A 20,566-nucleotide genomic window follows, 5' to 3' on the forward strand; every position below is an offset into this window, starting at 1 on the left:
CCTTCTAGATATTTTGCCTCTTTTATTGCAGCCTGTGGTCACCTAGAAGAAGAACAGTTATGTTTATATAAAGCAATGAAGAAGCAAGAATGACCCAGGATCTTTATGTACTCAATTTAGACATGATGTGCTAAATAATCTTTATATTACTACATTTTTCCCCAAACCATATGCCAGCTTTGCTTTAAATGTCAAAAGGGAGAGCACTTTTACTCATGTTGAAAGTTATTCCATTAGCTAATCACAAGGATTCTTTTGTCTGGTAGATCTTTACCTTTCCTAACAAATCTGTGCTTACAAGTCATTAATAATTTGTCTTTCTATTCTTTTAGCACCTATTTTTCCTTAATGTTTTATGTATAATGTAATATACAACCTGTAGGCACAGATAAGAAGGTATAGAGCTATTATTTCATTGCACACTTAATTTTAAAGGCCCAGAACTCACAGAACAATTTTTTCTATATTTTAATATTTTAAAAAACATACCACATTATCCTTCTTGTGGCATTCTTAAATTATCATTAAGCATATACTTTCTTTCCTCTTTTGTTTTTGTTTGTTTATTTGCAGGCAGTGGGGGTTAAGTGACTTGCCCAGGGTCACACAGCTAGTAAGTGTCTAGTTTCTGAGGCTGGATTTGAACTCAGATACTCCTGAATCCAGGGCCGGTGCTTTAACCACTGTGCCATATAGCTGCCCCTTTCTTTTCTCTTTTGATTGGTGTAACTCCTGTAACTGTATTAGTTTTCACTTTATCAGGCCAAATCATATCTTACTTCTTCTGAACCTTATGCCTCACTTTCCTAGGTCTTGCTATACAGCTTCTCAACACTCCTATCATTTACATGCATATCTGATATAGTCATTATCTGAAAATGTTATTACTTAACTGTCAGTCCCATTGACAACCCCATTTGATTCCTCATAAGAAAATGTAACATTATTTTAAAGTAGAAAGGTAGACATTAAGCATCATCTTATAATAATCATGAATGTAATTTTGTATAACATTTCCTGTTCCAGGATATCTTGCTTCTTTGTCCTCCCCAATTTTTCTTCTTCTATATACCTAGTTTTTATCTGTAGTCTTTAAAACTATTCTTATGCTTTATAATCCTTCTTTCTTGTCCTTGTTCTCTCAATTCTTTTATTCTGTTTTGATTTTGTCTTTCCAATCTGAAACTTTATTCCCATCTTTCTTGACCTTCCCATCCTATTCAAACCATTTGGCAATTTTTACTCTTCCCTCAGAGAGCAGACCAATGGCAAGATAACAGGGAACTCCTCATCAAGAGAGAGAGGGAGAGGGAGAGGGAGAGGGAGAGAGAGAAGACACATACAGAGCCTCCTCAAAGTAGTGTACATTTATCTATGCCTGGCCACAGTGTACTGAGATTTATCTGAGACCTAATTGGTAACCTGTCAAATCTTATCACAAGCTATAAAATAAAATAGTGTTTTTCTGTAACTACTTGAGGCTTCCATCTCATAGCTAGAAACCCCAGGAAATCTCACAATTCACCTAAAATGATAAAGAGGAAGAGATGCCAACACCACTATTAGCTGTAGTCACAATACAAGTCCTGTCCTCCTTTAGTGGAACAAAGATAACAACACATTATTAACACTAGAGTACTGCTAATACCACCCTGCTCCATAAATTTAAGTATTTCTACTTGTGTTCCTTCTTCCTGCCCTATAATAGAGATATTTACATACATACACACACACACACACACACACACACACACACACACAAACAGAGAGAGAGAGAGAGAAGCAAGCTAGTTGACATAGTGGATAGAGTGCTAGGCCTAAAGTCAGAAAGACCCATCTTCCTGAGTTCAAATTTGGTCTCAGACATGTACTAGCCCTGTGACCCTAGGCAAGTCCTTTAACTCTGTTTATCTTAGTTTCCTCATCTGTAAAATGAGCTGGAGAAGGAAATGGCAAAATATTCCAGTATCTTTGCCAAGAAAACTCCAAATAATGTCATAAAGGGTTGGACATGATTGAAACAACTGAACAATAACAACAACATATATTTAGATAGGTATAGCTATATGAACATCATACATATATATATATATGTATATATACACACATGCACACATACACAGGAATGTTATATGTTTTATATATACATATAGAAATGTGTGCATGTAGGTATGTGTCTATATGTGTGTATATGTATACACACATATGTATGTCTTTGTGCAGATGCTCCTTACTTCTTTGTCCTCTCTATACTCTTCCTTGCTTTTTAATACTTTGTGTACTGTTCTGAGTGTGTCCTCAATCCCTTCTGATGAAATGCACCCACATTAAGAAAATAAGTTCTTGCCAATCTCAAAGTTTTATCTTTGGCAATGGTGAGCCTTTGATTATCTTAGCACATAATATATTATTCCTTTTCTTCAGCCCTAGATAAATTGAGAGACATATTTTTGAGTAAAGCACGTGATCATCCAGAATATGAAATTGGCTGTATGGGCAAGTGGGAGTTCCTCAGTGGCTAATTTCAGCTCCTCCTTCCCTCTTCCTTTGCTTAGTTCTCCCAGTTTGGATGTGTACCATCATATTGATGGGCATTTGGCTCCAGGCCAGGTTTCCTAAGAAAGGGCAATCTTTTGGGATTGTTTTGTGAGAAACAATCCTGTCTTCCTGTCTGCTGTTCTCTGAGTTCAGGGCCTTATGTCTCCGTTGCTATTTACTATTCATTGGGAGGCTGGGAAGAGGAAAGCCCCAAGACCAACAAGTTGCTGGCTGGGGCAAGCTACTCTTTTTACCAGGCTCCCTATCCTGAATTTTCTTCCCTTATCACCACAACTGAACCTAGTTCAGCCTTTCTCTCTTTCTCCTCTGGCATCCCCTACACACACACACACACACACACACACACACACACACACACACACACACACACTTTCCATGGATGTTACTGAGCTATGGAATTAGCTGCATCCTCCCTTTTTATAGTTGCCTTTCACTATGTCTATTACTGAGTTTTTTAAAAAACAAAAGCCTTCTAAAAGTGTGTAGGACATATATGCATATATATATATGTGTGTGTGTGTGTATTTATATATTATATATGTATTACATATATACATATGTATATATTTATAGATATAGATATAGATCTGGATATAACTATATGGTTCCTAAGACATGGTACCCAGAATTGAATGAAGTAATCTACATCAGTTTTCAAAATACTGTTCTCCCTCACTTCTCAGTTTTCTCCAGAGCTTGTTACACTGCCTAAAAGAGATATTCCCTAGTTATCCTTTATGCACTCAAACAAACAAAAATATCCAAAGATTATCTCTAAACTTGTTCCTTTTCCAAACTTGACTATTTCTATTGAGGATAGCATGATTCTTCTGCTAACCCAGTCCCAGTTTCACACTCTCAGAGTCATTCTTGATTCTTCAATTTTACTCATGTGTACTCAGTGGCTAAATCTTGTCAATTCTAACTCTGTAAACAAAGCTTCTCAAATTATAGGTCACAACCCCATATGGGGTCACATAATTCAATGTTGGAGTCATGAAAAATTTGGCAACAGTAAAGGAATATGTATACTATTATGTATACTTATAAACCCAGGGTGGAATAAAAATTTCTCAGGTGAAAAGGGGCGCAAGTAGAAAAAAATTAAGAAGCCCTGCTCTATAGTAACTCTCACATCTATCCCTCTCCCTCCTCAAACTGTCACCAATCATAATTCAAGTTCCTATCTCTACTTCCTATTCCCAGAGGAATTGTAATAGCCTCTTATTTTTTCAGGTTCCAATCTAGCTCTTTTCTAATCATTCCTCAGCACAAAGGCCAAAATAATTTGTCTAATTCATAAGGATGGTCTTGCCATTTCTGTGCTCAAGAATCTTCAGTAGCCCCACATTTCCACTAGGACCATATTCAAACGTGAGCTTTTTATTTAATGCTATTCGCAACTCATTTTTCCAGACTTTTTTGAGTTGTTTGAAAGCTAGTAAATCCCAGTGGCAGAATTCAGTCCCAGGGTTGTCTTGATTCCAAGTTCAAGCTCTCACCACAAGGACATATCTGGCATGAATTGTTTTCCATAAAATGTTATGACAACATGATGATCACTCCTGCTTTTACTGCTCAAACTATCTTCAATAATACATTCTGGAATTCTATTAAGAATGTAATTTAAGGAGGATGAAAGCCAGGATGGTAGAGAAAGGCAGCCACTCACCTGACCTCTCCCCAAAGCCCCTCTGAACACCTTTAAATAATACCATCACACAATTCCTGGAGCAGCAGAACCCACAAAAAGACAGGGCAAAATAATTTTCCAGCCTGAAACAACTTAGAAGGTCAGCAAGACAGGTATGCCATACCCAAGTAAGTAGAGCACAGTCACTGTGTAACAGGCCCACAGAAAACCAGGAGTAGGCTTAGGGGACCACTGAATCATCACCAGCAGTGACTGCTTCTGGAGTTCTCAGCTCATAGCTGATAAGTGGTTCAAACAACTGGTCACAAGATTACAAAGGTATCTTTGCTGGCACTGGAGGCAGGACTCTGGTGCTTTGCCCATACTCGGATCTGAGTTACAGACTTGGGTAGTAGTTACAGGGAAAGGAAAAACACTAGTACACAGGAGCTTGTGGCCACAGTGGAGCAGGAAGATCCTTGTCACAGTTTCAAGATAGAAAAGAGCACTTGTGATTATACAGAGACCAGAAGACAGGTCAGGAGAGTAGTAAGTGCATCTCTCAGATCATACCACCTAGGAAAAACCAAAAACTTACAGGTCCCTAGAAGTATCTCTGAAAACAGTCGCACAAAACCCATGAACCTTAGAACAGTACACCCTCCACCCTGGAAGCAGAACGCCACTTTTCTAAAGAGTTAAAAGTCACAAAATAGACTAGAAAAAAGCATAAAGAATTTTTTAAAAATCTGATTATAGAAATTTATTATGGTGACAAGGAAGATCAAAACACACACTTGAAAGAATATAACAAAGTCAAAGCTCCAACATCCAAAGTCTCTAAGAAAAATATTAATTGTTCTCAGGTCATGGAAGAGCTGAAAAGGGTTTTGAAAATCAAGTAGGACATAGAAGAAAAATTGGGAAGAGAAATGAAAATGATGCAAGAAAGTCATGAAAAAAGAGTTAACAACTTGGTAAAGGAGATACACACAGGGAAAAAAAATACTGAAGAAACTAACACCTTTAAAAACAGAATAGGCCAAATGGTAAAAGAAGTACACAAAGGCAATGAGGAGAAAAAAGCCTTTAAAAGCAGAACTGGGCAAATGGAAAAAAATCCACAAAAATACATGAAAGAAAAAACTCCTTAAAAAGTAGAATTGGTCAAATGGAAAATGAGGTACAAAAGCTCACTGAAGAAATAATTCCTTAAAAATAAGAATTGAGCAAATGGAAACTAATGACTTTATGAGAAACAAAGAAACAATAAACAAAACTAAAAGAATGAAATAAAAAGATGTGAAATATGTCTTTGGAAAAAACCAAGTGACCTGGAAAATAGATCAAGGAGAGATAATTTAAAATTATTATACTAACTGAAAGCCATGATCAAAAAAAAAAAAGAGAGAGAGAGAGCTTAAACATTATCTCTCTAGAAATTATCATGAAAAAGTACCCTGATATTCTGGAACAATAGTGTAAAATAGAAATTGAAAGTATCCCCTGACCACCTCCTGAATGAGATCCAAATAATAAAAACTCCCAGGAATATTATAACCAAATTCTAGACCTACCAGGTTAAGAAGAGAATATTACACACATCCAGAAAGAAACAATTCAAGTATCATGGTGCCATACTGAGGATCAGCTTCTACCTTAAAGGATCAGAGGACTTGGGATATAATATTCTGGAAAGCAAAGGAGTTAGGATTAAAACCAAGAACCATTTACCCAGAACATCTGAGAATAATCCTTCAGGGGAAAACAAGGATCTCCAATGAAATAGGGGACTTTCAAGCATTCTTGATGAAAAGACAAGAGCTGAAGAGAAAATTTGACTTTCAAATATAAGACTCTGGGGGCAGCTAGATGGAACAGTGGAAAAAGCAGCAACCCTGGATTCAGGAGGACCTGAGTTCAAATTCAGCCTCAGATACTTGACACTTACTAGCTATGTGATCCTGGGCAAGTCACTTAACCCTCATTTGCCCCGAAAAAGGGGAAAAAAAGAAACATCTTCAAATACAAGACTCAAGAGGGGAATAAAAAGTAAAAAGAAAAGGCAATCATAAGGGGTTTAATAAAGTTAAACTGTTTACATTCCTACATGGGGAGATGACACTTGTAACTCAAAAAAATCTTTCTCATTATTATGGCAGTTAGGGGGTATACTCAGACAGAGGGCACAGGTGTGAATTAAATATGAAGGATGATATCTAAAATTAAAATTAAGGAGTGAGAAAGAGGAAAGCATTGGGAGAAAGGGAAAAGAAGCTGCAGAATAGGCTAAATTACCTCACATAAGAAAGGCAAGAAAAACTTTTTATAGTGGAGGAGAAGATGGGAAATATGGTAGAGGGGAATGAGTGAGCCTTACTTTCATCAGAATTGGCTCAAAGAGAGAATAAAATACACATTCAATATATTTGCTCTACAGGAAAGTAGGAGGAGAAGGACAAAAGAGAAGGGGGGTGTGATAGAAGGGAGGGAAGACAGAAAGAGGCAGTAGTCAGAAGCAAATACTTTTGAGAAGGAACAAGGTGAAAGGAGAGAGAAAATAGAATAAAGGAGGGGGAAAACAGTATGGAGGAAAATACATTTAGTATCTTAACTGGGGAAAACAATGAAGCAAGTTTCTTTGAATAAATTCTTATTTCTAGAAATATATAGAAAACTAGGTCAAATTTGCAAAAATAGCCATTCACCAATTGATAAATGATCAAGAGATATGAACCATTTTCAGTTGAACTAATCAAAGTTATCTATAGCCATGTGAAAAGGTACTCTAAATCACTCTTAATTGAGAGAATGCAAATGGAAACAATTTTGAGGTACCACTTCATGCCTATTAGATGGGCTAACAAGAAAGAAAAGGAGAATGACAAATGTTATACTCTTTGACTTAGCAGTGCCACAACTAGGTCTGTCTCCAAAAAGAGATTTTTAAAAAGGGAAAAGGACTTACATGTACAGAAATATTTATGGAAGTTCTTTTCTGGTGGCAGTGAGTTGGAGATTGGAGAGGGTGCCCATCAATGGGTGAATGGCTGAATACATTGTACCTTACGATTGTGATGCAATACGATTTTGAAGAAAAAAAAAAGATGAGCAGCATACTCTCCAAAAGACCTTGAAAGATTTACATGAACTGATGCAAAGTGAAATCTACTATGTACAAATTAACAATAATACTGGAAGATGATCAACTGTGAATGACATAGCTATTCTCAGCAGTACAGTGATATAAGATAACTCTGAAGGACTTATGATGAAAAATGCTGTCCATCACCAGAAAAAGAACTGATGGTGTTTGAATACAGATTGAAACATACTTTTTTAAAAAAAAGTTTCTTTGTTGTTGTTGTTGTTTTGCCTATGTTTTCTTTCACAACATGACTTATAGGGAAATGTTTTTCCATAACTACACATGTATAACCTATATCAAATGGCTTACCTTCTTAATGGGGGGGAGGAACAGGGAAGAAGGAAGAGAATTTGGAACTCAAAGTTTTACAAATTAATGTTAAAAATTGATTTTACATGTAATTGGGGAAAATAAAATACTAAATACATTTTTAAAAAAATGTAGTTAAATGGTTTAAAATCATCATCCAACTATCCCATGAAATAACTGAATCCTTTCCTCAATCTTCCTCTTGACTCCAACATAGTTGTAAGACACTGACCTGATTTCCATGTGCCACACTGGATTGTCCTACTCTTCCTCATATCGTCCTCATATCATTCTTTGAGATATGGCACTATTGATTTTGTCTTCAGTTAAGTGCCCTTGACTTTCTTCATTGCATTAAAAATAGATATCTGATTAACTCTCTGGGAAGTCTCATCAATAAATGTTCATTAAATTCCAGATCAGAATCATTTCTCTTCTGTATTTTTCCATGAAGCACCCCATCCCTGTGTGAGCCAACATTCCCTTTGAAATTTTAGTCTTATTTAGTCTGTAACTTGGGGCAATCATCTCTTTGGGCTTTATTTTCTTTCTTTTTTTTTTTTTACATTTTTACATTTTATTTTTCTCAATTATATGTAAAAAGAAATGTTTAAGATTCATTTAAAATTTTAAGTTCTAAATTCTCTCCCTTCTTACCTTCCTTCCCCCCTTCCGATATAGATTATACATGTGTAATTATGGGGAAATGTCCATTTTAGGCATGCTGTAAAAAATGCAGACCAAAAAATAACACTTGAGAATATAAAGTTTAAAAAATATTATGCTTCAGTTCACATTCTATCAGTTCTTTCTCTGTAAATGAATAGCATTTTTCATCATTAGTCTTTCAGAATGGTCTTGGAACACTGTATTGTTGAGAATAACCAAGTTACAGTTGATCACTGTACAATTTTGCTGTTGCTGTGTACAGTATTTTGCTCTGCTCATTTCATTTCATAAGCAGGTCATTTAAGGCTTTCCAGTTTTTTGTTTTTTGTTTTTCTGAGAGCATCCTGCTCTTCACTCCTTTTAACAGAATAGTATAAAATCACAATCATATATCATACCTTGTCTAGCTCTTTCCCACTTCATGATCATATACTCTATTTCCTATTCTTTGCCACCGCAAAAGAGCTGCTATTAATATTTTTATACATAATAAGTACTTTTTCCCTTTTCTTTGATCTCTTTGGGATGCAAACCAATAATGGCATTTTCTAGGTCAAAGGGTACACACAGTTATAGCCATTTGGGCAGCATTCCAAATTGCTCTCCAGAGTGATTTAATTAGTTCACAACTCCACCAATATGATGTATCCTAATTGTTCCATATTCCTTTCAACATCAGTCATTGTCATTTTCTATTATTGTAGCCCACCTGGTAAGTTTGAATTGGTATCTCAGAGTTGTTTTAATTCCATTTCTTTCTTTCTTTGTTTTTGTTCTTGTTTTTTGCAGGGCAGTGAGGTTAAGTGACTTGCCCAAAGTCACACAACTAATAAGTGTCAAGTGTCTGAGGCTGGATTTCAACTCAGGTCCTCCTGAGTCCAGGGCCAGTGCTTTATCTACTACACCACCTAGCTGCCCCCAATTCCATTTCTTTAATCAATAATGATTTATATCATTTATATGACTATAGATAACTGATTTCTTCTGCTTTTAAATATCTTTTGACCATTTATGATTTGTGGAATAACTTCTATTCTTATAAATTTTACTCATTTCTCTATTTATTTAAGAAAGGAAGACTTAATCAGAAAAAAAAAAACTTGCAGTTTTTCACCAAATTCTCTACTTTCCTTCAAATCTTCGCTGCACTAGTTTTGTTTGTGCAAAAAAAAAAAGAACTTTAATTTGATATAATCAAAATTTTCTATTTTACACCCATAATACTCTCTATCTCTTCTTTTTTTTTTATAAATTTCCCCCTTATTTTAAAATGTAACAGCTAAAATTTTCCATGTTCTCTAATTTGCTTATGATATACCCTTTTATGTCTAAATCATGCACCCATTTTGAACTTATCCTGGTATATGGGGTGAGGTGATGGTATATACTTATTTTCTGCCAAACTGCTTTCCAGTTTTCCCAGATTTTTTTCTGTTACTGTGGTCATTTACCACAGTGTACTGAGTATCTAATCTATTCTACTGATTCAACATTCTCTTTATTAGACAGTATTAGATTGTTGGGCTATGCCACCTTACTTCACAATTTTTTTTTTTATTGATTCCCTTGATATTTGTGATGTTTTGTTCTTCCATTTTATTTTTTTCAAGCTCTTTATATTTTTGGTAATATAATTGGTATGACACTGAATAAGTAAATTCATTTAGGTAGAATTATTGTTTTTATTCTATGGGCTCAGCATACCTATGCATAGTAAATATTTCTCTATTTGTTTAGATCTAACTTTATTTGTGTGAAAAGGCTTTTGTAATTGTGTTCATAAAGTTCCTGGCGTTTGTCTTGGCAGGTAGACTCCCAAGTGTTTTCTGTTGTCTGCAGTTATTTTAAGTGGAATTTATCTTTCTATATCTTCCTGATGAACTTTGTGGGTAATATATAAAAATGCTGATGATTTACATGGGCTTATTTTATTCCCTCCAATTTTGCTGAAGTTATGAAATATTTTGAGTAGCTTTTAGTTGAATATCCAGGATTCTCTAAGTATACCATCATATCATTTGCAAAAAAAATGATTCTTTTTGTTTTTGTTGCCTATTTCAGCTCCTTCAATTTATTTTTCTTGTTTTATCACTACAGCTAATATTGCTAGCACAATATTGAATAATAGTTGTGATAATGGGCATCCTTGCTTCACCCCTGCTCTTACTGGAAATTCTTCTAACTTATTTCCATTACAGATGATGTTTACTGATAATTTAAAAGAGACACTCCCTGTCATTTTTATGGAAAGCTCTATTTCTTCCTATATTTTCTAGCATTTTGTATATAAATGAGTATGGTATTTTGTCAAATAGGTTTTTTTGCATCTTTTGAGATAACATGATTCCTGTTGTTTTTGTTATTGATATGGTCAATTATGCTGATAGTTTTCTTAGGATTGAACCAGTCCTCCATTCCTAATATAAATCCCTTCTTGTCATAGAATATGATCTTTGTGATTTTGTGGTTGTTCAGTTCCTTCTTCTCTTTGTGACTCTACTTGGGGCTTTCTTGACAAGCATACTGGCATAGCTTGCCATTTTCTTCTCTTAGTCAATTTATAGATGAGGAACAGAAGAAAACTGGATTAAATGACTAGCCCACTATCACACAGCTGTAAGTGTCTGAGACTAGATTGAATTTGGGAAGATGAATCTTCCAGACTTCAGGTCTGGGACTCTATTCATTGCGCCACATAGCTGCTCCTTTGTCTTTATGATATACTATTATAATCTGCTAGTATTTCATTTAAATATTTTGTACCAATATTCAATAAGAAAATTGGTCTATAGCTTTCTTTTTTTCCTGTTTTTGCTCTTCCTGGTTATTTATCTGAACCATATTGGTGTTGTAAAAGGAATTTGGTGGGATTCCTTTTTGTCTACTTTTCTAAATAGTTTATATAGTATTTGAAATAAGTGTTTATTATTATTTGGTAAAAATCAATTATAAATATATCTGGTACTGTGACCAGGTCCCCCACTCTCCTATATCCACAATTGTTAGTGCTCTTCTCTCCCTTGAAATTGAGACCAGAATCTCTACATGACTAACCACAACCACTCCTCTCCAACCTGGAACTCCAACCAGAGTTCCTGATCCTCTGCCAGTCACACGTGCAATTTCTCATTTTGGGCCTGAGACTGTCACCAAAAACTGTGTATGGTAAACAGGTCTTGAACCATATGCTAACAAGTAGTTCCCTGCAATCTCCTTTTGACCAGTTGTCTGGTCCCCCCTCCCCCAACATCTTTGGGCTGAGAATTCCTTATGCTGCTGCTGCTACTCACTTTGGCCTACATGTTTTGGTCTGTGGTGCTCTCCAAGCCAACCACTACCCTCATTAGTCATCCTTTTCATGCTGACCTCCTAAGTTGTCTTAGTCTGAAAAATATTTTCACTGGCCTGTTTTGGGTTCTGTCTCTCCAGAATTTAATTTAACACATTATTTTAGAGTTGTTTGGAAGGGAATTTGGTAGATCTCAAATGAATGCTTTTCTACTCCACTATCTTTGCTCTACCTCCCTCTGATCTTTGTCCTGAGCTTCATTTTCTTGATCAGTGATATAAGTTTCTTGACTACATCAACTCTCACATCTTATCCAAATACAAATACTGTGAAGCCATGCATCCAAACCAATTGAAACTAATTCTCCCAAAATCCAGAGTATACATTAAGCTAGCAGTCTCCTGATTATCTATTAGAAACTCTTAGATGACATAATTACTTCAAGTCAACGGTTTCATTGTTCATACTTTACCTAAAAGTTACACTGTTTTGGGTGGAAATCAGATTTTAAAAGGTAATTTTCTCCCCTTTCCAATCCCCTTATGTCTATGCACCCTTACCACCTTTTCTACACATTTATTTCTCACATCTCTGCTTCTGACATTCCAACTTTGAGCACTGTCTCAGCTACTGATTTACTGTGGAACTTCCCTCAGAATCTGTTGTTTTCTCATCCTGGAATATTCATCTACCTCTTCATCTTTCTTACCCTGGAACATCCTTCTACCATGTCTGCTGCCTTTTCTAATTGGTGAGTTCCTCTTTGAACTGCCTTATTGGAGAGGGGTACAGGCCATCCGACTTTCACTACCCTCCAGTCTTTGATTCTGATTTTCTGGATTTTATGCTGGGTACCTTCTCTTTCCCTACCTTTTTCCTGTATTATCTTTCCACATTCAAATGTAACATCCTTGAGGGCAGCAGAAGTACTTTTTTTTCTTTTACTTACATTTACATTACATCACTTACCATGTGGTGACACATGATAGGTCTTCAATAAATTTTTGGTGCCTTGCCTCATCTTCAAAAATTGTAAGTTAGGACAGTTAAGACTTTGTACAATGTTTCTATACACAAGAGAATACCTTAAAAAAATCCTAGAGGGCAAAGAGACTTGAACCAAATTAAGAAACCAATAAGTATAACTTTTAATTGATTACTTTTACCATTTGTTTTATCAACTGTTAGAAATAGAGACAATTCTATTGCTTTCAGAAGAAAGACTATGATTTAAATTTTAAGTTTTTAAGTTTATTTATAAGAGAAATATAGTTATATATGTAAAGACCTCAAAAGATAAAATAAAAATTGTATAAGAGTGTGATGATTGGTCTTATTGAACTGTCTGAATTAGCTGGACCCATCTTCTAGATGAAGATTGATATCTCCAAAGAGCTTGCAGCTAAAATTAAGGTAGTTATTAGATAAACGATGTGCATTATTTCTCATTTCTCATGATTCAGGGTCTTGTTTGTTGCTTATAGACATTGATCTAAGATAAAATCCATTTAAAATATATTTTAAGTCATAAACTACTCAACTGCATACTGTAAGAAAAGTACACAGTTGGCAGATTTGAAACAAAAGAAAGCTAGACACAAATTGGTGCTTCACCTTTAATCTTCACTTGTTCTATACTCTGGTAGAAGGAAAGTGAAAATGTTAAATTGTGGACTAGTTGGGTGAAAATGAGAAAAAGAGAAAGAGAAAGGAGGAGAAGGGAAAGGCAAAGTCATTTTGAAACTACTCTTATCTGTCAGTTAACAGAATATAAATGTGTAAGAGTCTTTCCCAGGACACTTGTATTGTTCACAGATGCTTCTAAAGTTTTCGTAGCAAGGTATCTCTAATAACCTCTCTCAAATACAGATGTCACTTCTACCTCCAAATTTTGGCTTTCACCTTGAAATATGTGTTTATGTTGATATAAACATCCTTTACCTTCTTAAGGGCAGAAGCAGATATCTATCTTTAACCTTTAATATAAATATTAACTCTTTAAAAATGTTAGCACTATCTTCAATATATATTAAAATACTTGCTAAATTAATGACTGAATATGAGAACATTAAAACCTTAAATATAACCAACTTTTAAACAATCATTTAGTGGTTCTGTTTTTGTTTTCCCTTCATATTTCATTTTTCCCTTCCTACAAAAACAAGACAAAACAACAATAACCAAAAAACCAAACCAAACCAAACGAAACAAAAAAAAATACAACAAAAAAACACCTTAAACTGAATCCTAGGGACAGCTAGGTGGTGCAGTGGATAGAGCACTGGCCCTGGAGTCAGGAGTACCTGAGTTCAAATCCAGCCTCAGACACTTAACACTTACTAGCTGTGTGACCCTGAGCAAGTCACTTAACCCCAATTGCCTCACTAAAAAAACAAAACAAAACAAAACAAATGAATCCTAGGAATTTGGGCACCATGTATCAAAATGGGGAGAAAAATGGTGTAGGTAGCACTTTTATTCCTTTGTCAAGCAGAAACAATGGAAGAGAACCTGTTTCACTAGAAAAATTATTTATGATAGGAACCAGAATAGGAACTATATTATCCTCTTGCCCTGCCCTCCCTTGCTCCATCACCCAGGCCTACCTATGGTCTCCAGAGTAAATTGTCAGGACATCTGTGACAAAGACAAACCTGATACCAATCTATTCATTAAAGGATGAATTTGGCCTAAAAAGTTGTTTTGATTATACCTTCCACTGATGTTTCCCCAGGTTCTTTTGATGTTCTTTGTCACTGCTGGAGTAAAATTTCTAGTTATGCTATTAAAAATAACTTGCTTGAAAGAGCTGGAGGAAGAAGGAGGTAGGGGTGAAAAGTAGGAAAAGGACATGAGGGAAAAAGAAAAAGGAGGAAGAGGAAGAAGAGTAAAAGAGAGAGGAAAAAGAGGAGGAAGAGGAGGAACAAGAAAAAGAGAGGGAAAGTGTAATTAGAAGAAAAAGAAAGAAGAGCAGTAGGAAAAACCCTAGGGCTAGTGTTACAAAAAGTGTGTTTTGTTGTTGTTGTTGTTTTAATTGTAGCAGATTTTTAAAAATATCATTCTGTGTCATCTCTAATGAAAACAGCAAAAGCTCCAGGATACATTTGCTTTTTGTGGATGAACCAATGGGAGGTAATACTTTTGCTGTCCTGAAATAATGTGGGAGAGAGTATAGAAGGATCAAAGCCTGCCACTTGTATTACTGTTTTGGTATTAACTTTTTAAAATTTATGTGAGGAATGTGCTATTTTTTTTCTTTCCAAGTGCCAAGTCTTTCTTTTCTCCTTAATATTCTATTTTTCTGTAGTTCTAGAAATATGTATTTAAACAAAGAAATGATTTTATTTCTTTTAGCTCCGAAAGTAAATTATTTTACATTTTGTTTTGATTGATGCAGGACAAGATAAATATAATCAAGAAAAATGGTAAACAACAGATCAGAAACATTTTTTAGTAGGTTTTGTGCAGTCAATGGTAGACATATTTTCAAAATAATTAAAAAAAACATTATCTTTAAAGTCAAAATATAAAAAGCAAAACAAAACAAAACAAAATGGACCAAGTATTAAATGAAAAGGTTACACAGGATAATTATATTTCCTTTTGGACTTCAGATTTCATTTAAAAATAATACTTTCCAAATCACTTCTTGTCAATCGTTTTTTTTTTCTTTGTTCTTCCCTGGTCTTTATTCCTACTTAGCATGTAAATTAATTTCTGGGGGGGGGGAAGTTAATGTTATCACTAATCCAGACTTAGGAAGGAAGAAAGGAAAAAAAAAACAAAGAAGGAAATTTTCATGTCAATTCTATATTATACTCAGAATTAAGTAGAGAAGGTCATAAAACCCTACATAGAATCAGATATTTAGAACTGAAAGGGACCTAGAGGCCAATTAATCCAATTTCTAAATTTTATGCATTAAAAATCTGGAGTTTCAATTGTTTAGGCGACTTGCCCATAGTCCCACAGCTAGAAAGTGTCAGAGACAGGAATTGAGTTCAAATCTTCCTGACTTCAAATCCAGCACTTTATTACTATGCCATATTTTCCCCTTTCATTCATACTATTTTCTTGTTTATTTTAAGTCTCCGTAGAAAAGCAGAGGTAGAAATGAAAAAAAAATTGCACTTGTATAGCACCATAAAATTAACAAAGAATTTCCCTTACACAAACTTCAAAAGGATATAAAGCAAAGAGTATTATCTTGATTTGAGGTGACTAGAGGTAAATATAATTTGTCCCACATCTGCTAAGTTTCAATGCTAGAAATGAAAGTAGAACCTCTTCATTATAAAATCTAGGGTACTTAATCATTCATTCATTTATCTGTTTACATATATATATATATATATATATATATATATTTCCATTTATTTATTTGACTGTTTCATTCATTCATTCATTGTACCTGACACCTCACTTCACTTCATCACTCCTGTCAATGTTTAGATTCTGTGAATCTTGCCAGGTCCAGTTCAAATACCACATTTCCATCAAGTCTTCTCTGATACCCTATTCCAAAACTAACATTTTGTTGTGTTGAACTCCAGTGTTACAATTATATCTCTTATGGTATTTTTCATACTCTACTTTCGTAATAAGTATTTGTATGTTTGATACCTGTTACTAGTCTATAAAATGTATTCAGGAGTGTGACATCTACTTATTTTTCTCATTTCCCCATAATACTTAGCAAGGCTGCTATACATAATAGATATTCAATAAATCCTTGAATGAAGATTGCTCAGCTTGCAGAAGCATTTTGCATCAGTCTGAGAAGTCTTAATAATTATCTCTAATATGAGCAAAAAAAAAACCACAGAGGAAAGTTAGGGTAAACATAATAGCTATACAGTGTTATATAGTACCTTCTCAAGTAAATTGGTCATAGAAACATAGGCTTAAAGGACCAAAGATTAGAACTGAAATGGGAAATCTAGTCCAAACCCCCAGTTTTCCAGATAATGGCCTGAGAGGTCCAGAGTAGAGAACCAACTTGCCCAAGGTCCTACAGATTATAAGATTTTCATTAGGGACTTAAAAGAATAGTTTTGACTCTGAAGAATATAATCACTGATATCTGAATGTGTGTGAAAAAAAAGAAACCGATCCAAATTATCTTCTATTTTGGATTATCCATAGCACTGCTCTTCCTCACTACAAAGGATAACTGAATAACAGATATGTTAAAAAAAAAATAATAATGTATTGGGGCAGCTAGGTGGCGTAGTGGATAGAGCACTGGCCCTGGATTCAGGAGTACCTGAGTGCAAATCCAACCTCAGACACTTAACACTTACTAGTGTGTGACCCTGGGCAAGTCACTTAACCCCAATTGCCTCACTAAAAATAAATAATTAAATAAACAAACAAACAAATAAATAAATAAATAAAATTTTAAAAAGTATCACTGTACTGGAATATATTATAATGTAGTAGAAAAAAATTTTAATGAGATTGCATTTGTTTCCCATCCATAGATTCACCTTGTCTTGAATATAAAAAAAATTCATTTTTTTGTACCTGATCCTGATTTCTTTAAAAAGAAAAAATCAACATCTTGGACTTAAATGAATGTGGTAAGATTTAACAAAATGGTTATTTCAAAGGACTTTTAGAAGAATCCATCATTCCTTCCTTCCTTCCTTCCTTCCTTCCTTCCTTCCTTCCTTCCTTCCTTCCTTCCTTCCTTCCTTCCTTCATTTATTTGCAGGGCAATGAGGGTTAAGTGACTTGCCCAGGGTCTCACAGGCAGTAAATGTCAAGTGTTTGAGGCTGGATTTGTACTCAGGTACTCCTGAATTTAGGGCCAATGCTTTATCTACTGTGCCATCTAGCTGCCCCTAAAAGAATCCAATTATTTAAAAGGGAAAAAAAATGCATATCAGAAAAAAAATTTCAGTCTAAAATAGCACAGCCTCTTCATGAGTTATTTTTTATTTTAACATTTAAATTATTAAGAACACAGATTGTTTATCTGCCATGTGTTATAGGAAACAGCTACATCTGCCTCTTTCTGCAATTATTCTGAGTTCTGAGGTTCTGTATTTTTGTTCATTTTTGTGAAAATGGTGTATGGAGAAATTGCAAAATACTTGAAGATATCATTACAATGACATAATACCTGGAATATTTTCATGAGGAATAAAGTGTCCACTATATGTTTATTTATTTTCTCAAACATTTTCTGTTACATATAAAAATTAACATTCAGGTGTTTTTTAAAATTTTGAATTCCAAATTCTCTCTCTCTCTCCCTTCTCCTCTATCCCTTGAGCAGGCAAGCAATATGATGTTGATCATACATGTGAAACATATTTTCATATGAGAATTTCCTCTACAGAAGGATCAGATACAGAGATCTCCTGTGACTCTCTATTCCCCACTGAAGTGGAATCTGATTAATTGCTCATTTACTAGAGGTAGGGGGAGGGGACACTTGTTAATCAACTTTAAAACTATTTTCTGCTCCCTTCCCAAATGGCACATGTCAGTGCTAATTGAGAGAAACCTTAAAAAAAAAAAAACACCCTGGCACCCTTTATCCCTGAACAAAGATTACATGCACACTGAGTTGTAATCCTTGGCTTTGCAATATTGCTTTACGAGGTTAAGAAGATGAATGTTCATTGCTTTTAATCCTTACCATGATTTACGAGACTCTGGGTATCCTTTCCCCAGAGCATCTACAACTGTGTGGTTGTTCTGCCTGCTGCTTAAATTACACCGACATCTGCAAAGTAAATTATGGATTGTTGTCCCATAACCCACAAGCAAGCAGACTCCTCATCTTTCCTGCAGTATTTCTTTGATTAGAACAAAGGGATTATACAGTTTTACTTGATTATTTGTGGTTGCTGTTTTAACTGAGTTGGACTAGTAACTGTCTTGTTAATAACAAAATAAGGTGACTAATAAAGATGTGAAAATGAAAGAATTGATTATTTTATTTATTTAAAGAGCACCTTTTAATAAATCACAGAGGGAAAGTGACTTTAAAATTAAGTGAGAAAGTGTTTTGAGAAAAATAGCACATGCTAATGTTCTTCACCCCCACCCCCCATTAAATATTTACATTCCATTATTTCTGATCAGACAGTAAATTCAACAGGGCAGGTAGGTGACGCACTGGTTAGCATGTCAAACCTGCAGTTGGAAAGACTCATATTCCTGAGTTTAAATATGGCCTCAGATTCTAACTTGCTATGTGACCCTGGGCAAGTCACTTAGCTCTGCCTCAGTTTCCTCATCTGTAAAATGAGCTGGAAAAAGAAATAGCAAATTGTTCCACTATCTTTGCCAAGGAATCCTCAAATGGGGTCATAAAGAACTGGGCATGACTGAAACAACTGAACACAACAACAACAACAATAATAATATATATCAAGGAAATTAAAGGAGATCAAGTAAAGGAAAATATGTTTGTAATTTAGCTTCTTCTTTGATATATCTTTTTCTTATATCAATGGTAGTCATCTATCACTATTAAACCTAGCAGGTTCAGATGTCCACAAAAGTGAATTCTTAGTTAGAAATCAGCTATAGCTCTACTTGTAAGTAGAAGGCAGACATAGCATAAAAGTATAATTTCATCTAGTTATTCATTGCTTTTCATCCCCATTTGCTTATGATCCTGTGTGGGGTGATGAATCATGATTTCTGATAATGAGACCATTGTTAAATGCTATCAGGAATGCCTCAAAATACCATTTATCAAAATTAGAAACATTCCATTACTTTCTTAAGATATGTTTGTTGTAACATAAACCTTAACCCCATGGAGACATTTTACAAATGAGGAAATGGAGGAAAAAAGAAATTAAATGACTTTCCCAGAATCACAGAGTTAGGTACTGTCTAAAGCATGATTTGAACCAAAATCACTCCAAAGTAATATCATTACACTAAGCTGTCCCAGGATATATGCCACAAATATAGATAATGATTAGCATAGTGAATAGAGAACTGGACTCAACCAGAAGACATGGCTTCTCTGAGCTCTCTTCTCAACTTCTGAACTTCAAAACCTTGTTCTCTCTACTTCAAGCTCATCTTGGAACTTTCCTCTCCTCACTACAGAACAGGCTACATATCTGCAAGGCTTCTCTTTGACTGAAAAACTACTCATATTGATGAAAAAACAGTTTCAATGAACTTTGATCATATTCTCTCTCTCTCTCTCTCGCTCTCGCTCTCTCTCGCTCTCTCTTGCTCTCTCTCGCTCTCTCCCCACTCTCTCCCCACTCTCTCCCCTCTCTCTCCTTCTCCCTCTCCATATAGATAAATTTGATGAACTATGCTCTATGCTCATAGCTTTAATAAGAATAATAAGAACAACATAATCATTATTATAAGCAAGATAATGCTTATTATCTACAAGGTGTTTTACAGTCATTATCATTTACAAGTTATAAAAAGGTTTTTTTGTTTCTTTTTATAAATAAATCCTGGTAGTATGTAGAATTAAGACTTAAAAAAAATTGCTATCTTCTAATTAAGGCATCTATAGATAGAAGACTGGGCCTAGAATCAGGAAGACCTGAATTAAAATCTGTCTTCTTATGCTTTCTAGTTGTAGAAGTCTATAAGGGTCATCTAATCTGCCTGCCTTAATTTTATCAAATGTAAAATGGGGATGATTGTTGTGAGGATGAAAGGAGATATTTGTAAAGTACCAAACACATAGCAGGTGCTCTGTCAATATTTGTTTTCTTTCTTTTCCTGTAATCAGATAGGCCTTGTTCTTTTCTTTCTTTCTTTCTTTCTTTCTTTCTTTCTTTCTTTCTTTCTTTCTTTCTTTCTTTCTTTCTTTCTTTCTTTCTTTCTTTCTTTCTTTCTTCCTTTTTATTTTGCAGGGCAATGAGAATTAAGTGACTTGCCCAGGGTCACACAGCTAGTGTCAAGTGTCTGAAGTGATCCTTGGCAAGTCATTTAACCCTCATTGCCACACAATAAA

General features: G+C 34.8%; 1 protein-coding gene across 2 annotated transcripts in view; it reads right to left on the reverse strand.

The window, feature by feature from the left end:
- Nucleotides 1-20,566, reverse strand: part of CDH12 (cadherin 12) — a 1,430,569-nt gene that overhangs the window by 964,905 nt on the left and 445,098 nt on the right. The window lies entirely within an intron of this gene.

The sequence above is a fragment of the Dromiciops gliroides genome, chromosome 1, assembly GCF_019393635.1.
Source record: "Dromiciops gliroides isolate mDroGli1 chromosome 1, mDroGli1.pri, whole genome shotgun sequence".
NCBI lineage: Eukaryota > Metazoa > Chordata > Mammalia > Microbiotheria > Microbiotheriidae > Dromiciops > Dromiciops gliroides.